The 3,087-nt window shown below is 33.1% G+C and overlaps 1 pseudogene; it reads left to right on the top strand.

Annotated features, from left to right (window-relative positions):
• Nucleotides 1-632: 632 nt before the first annotated feature.
• Nucleotides 633-776, top strand: LOC145271755 (U2 spliceosomal RNA; annotated as a pseudogene).
• Nucleotides 777-3,087: the final 2,311 nt, after the last annotated feature.

Below are 3,087 nucleotides of genomic sequence, written 5' to 3'. Positions count from 1 at the left end.
TACTGTTCTCATCTTGAGTGTGATTTTCACAACGTCTCGGTCGATGTAACCCCCGTCTTTCTTCAGGTGTGTCTTGTCGAACTCGGAAATTTGGACGGAATTTCGAGCGGAACCCTTTATTTACTTCACGTGGATAGCATGGTCTTGTTCTGTCAGCCATTACTTAGAAGTCCTAAGTAATTCGCAAATGTATATTCAGTCGCCCACACTGAGGATTGAACCTTCAACCTTCAGGAGAATATCACTTTTACAATTGATTTTTCCAAGTACTCTAACCACTGCACCACAAGTCCTTGCAGACAATTCTAGTACGAATTTTAGGAGCCTTTTTTTCAATTTTTTTACATGAAGATCACTACTTATCAAGGCCTGGAGGCCACTCAGGGATAAGGGTTATTGCGTGTACAGTAATCAATGAGATATTATTGTAGTAATCATTAGTATTGGAGATTTGATAGAGTGTCTTACTTAAGGGGGTGGTTTGTCAGGAATTAGTTGCGTGCAAGCAAGTCTATAAATCACTCCGTCGGTCTGTCTGTCGGTCGGTCGGTCAGTTCATAACACTTTTGTGCTTGCCCTTTTTGGTTAAGATCAAAGGTCTGTTGTTAATAAATGCTATTCTTAGCTTTTGAAGCTTTTCTTGGCCTTTTGGCCAAGATCAATGTGTAGTATCTGTTCTTACTACATGCTGTACTTATGTTTGTAACTTTTCCTTGGCCACATAGCTAAGATCAAAGTGTAGTATCTGTTCTTAATAGATTCTGTACTTACGTTTGCAACTTTACCTTGGCCACATGGCTAAGATTAAAGTGTAGTATATGTTCTTAATAGATGCTGCACTTACATTTGTAACTTTTCCTTTGCAATGGAAAGGGAAAAGGCATTTTTAGTCGCATGCAAGTCACTCCATATGTCGGTCTATAACACATTTACATTTTATTTTTTTTAAGCAAGGGGTATGGAGTACCATTTTTGTCGTATGACCTTAAACAACTTTATTTTATTATACTTACTGACACAGCATTGACTTTCAAACAAATGCTGACCGATAGCAAAGTTTGGAGTCGAAGGCGAAGGGGGACTGCAAATCCTTTTTAATTTTAAATGGATTGTTTTGCTTTATACGACTCTCTAAATGCATGAAAGTACGCCCCACATAATCAGCATCTCATTGGAATTTAAACCTATAAACAACATTACCGTAGTTGATATAAAGCACACTCTCTTTGCTCAAAAGACAGGTAGGTCTCATAGTATATACCAAACTTAAGGGATGCAATTCTCTATATAAGAGCCAGGTACGTCCAAGGATGGAATACTGTTGCCACATCTGGGCAGGAGCTGCTAGAAAGGACTTATCCTGCCTTGATAGAGTTCAAAATAGACTTCGTAGCCTTGTAGGAGATGTCCTTTTCTCTTCCCTGCAACCTCTATCTCACAGAAGAGATGTTGCGAGTTTGTCTCTGATGTATCGTTATTTTCATGGAAAGTGTTCGACTTCAGTCTATTGTCCCCCCCTCGCCAAACTTTCACAAGAAACACTCGTCAAGCTGAAAACACTATCAATAATTCCCCCACTCTTTATCTGTGCCTAAACCTAAACGTAGATTCCATGAACAAAACCTCTTTCTTGGAACTGCACGCCTGTGAAATTGTCTTCCGTTTTCCTGCTTTCCGGCTGACTTCAATATGGTTGTGTTCAAATCTAACGTAAATAAGTTTTTGATGAGCCGTTCCATATAAGTTATCAAATTTACCGAATTTTCATTACTATCGATTACTATATTGTCCAATTTCTACGGTACATTCTTTAACCCTTATCCTTGAGTTGCGTCTTGGCCTCGATAATGTGGTGATGCCTGTGTAAAAAAAAACAAAATGGAAACCAGTTATGATAATACTTACAATCTGTCTTTCAATTATACACTTTTCTCAAAAATGTAATTTGAAATAAAGTATACATTTTAAAAGCATATTTATTTTGATACTTTAAAATCTCCCTTTTTTAATAAGATCTTGATCAAAATTTTAATGAATATTTTCCTGGTCCTATCTATTTTAGAGTACAGTCCGCTAGGTGTATCACTCCTGAGAGCTCTACGTATCAAAGTATAATTGAACCGGTCTTTCGTTATTTGGATAGAAAACGTTCACTAAAAAAGTCAATTTCATGTAAATGATAATGACAGTCAAAAGAATGAATCAAATCTCAGTTTGAAATTCTTATTCAATGTAAAACATATTAACGTGCGATAACGAATACCATGTAAACGGAGACAATTTTTATTTGAATAATTAAAACATAAAAAATGAATTAATTTAAAGTCTGAAAGTTTAGAAATATTTTACAATTTAAAATAAAACAAACTGAATGTAAATACAAAAAAAAATTAATTTAATTTATTTTTATTTGCAGATATTCATGGTTGAACAATTTTGCTGACGTTGAACTGGTCATTTCTTTTCTAAACATTTACTAGTGAAAAGATTATTTGAACTGATCATTATTATTCTAAACATTTATTGGTGTTGTATTTAAACTGATCATTATTTTTCTAAACATATACTGGCCAACAAATGTATTTGAACTAATTATTTTTATAAATATTTACTGGTGAAAAGATGTATTTGAACTGATCATTATTATTCTAAACATTTACTGGTGAAAAGATGTATTTGAACTGATCATTATTATTCTAAACATTTACTGGTGAAAATATTTATTTGAACTGATCATTATTTTTCTAAACATTTACTGATGAAAAGAGATATTTGAACTGATCATTATTTTTATAAACGTTTACTGGTCAACAGATGTATTTGAACTGATCATTATTTTTATAAACGTTTACTGGTCAACAGATGGATTTGAACTGATCATTATGTTTATAAACATTTACTGGTGAAAAGATGCATTTGAACTAATCATTTTTTATAAACATTTACTGGTTAACAGATGTATTTGAACTGATCATTATTTTTTAAACATTAACTGAGGAAAAGAGATATTTGAACTGATCATTATTTTTATAAACATTTACTGATGAAAAGAGGTATTTGAACTGATCATTATTTTTCTAAACATTT

Source organism: Euprymna scolopes, chromosome 46 (genome assembly GCF_053919585.1).
Source record: "Euprymna scolopes isolate OS-2025 chromosome 46, ASM5391958v1, whole genome shotgun sequence".
In the NCBI taxonomy this organism is placed as follows: Eukaryota; Metazoa; Mollusca; class Cephalopoda; order Sepiida; family Sepiolidae; genus Euprymna; species Euprymna scolopes.
The sequence above is the reverse complement of the archived record's forward strand: the minus strand, read 5'-3'. Positions and strand labels throughout refer to the sequence as shown.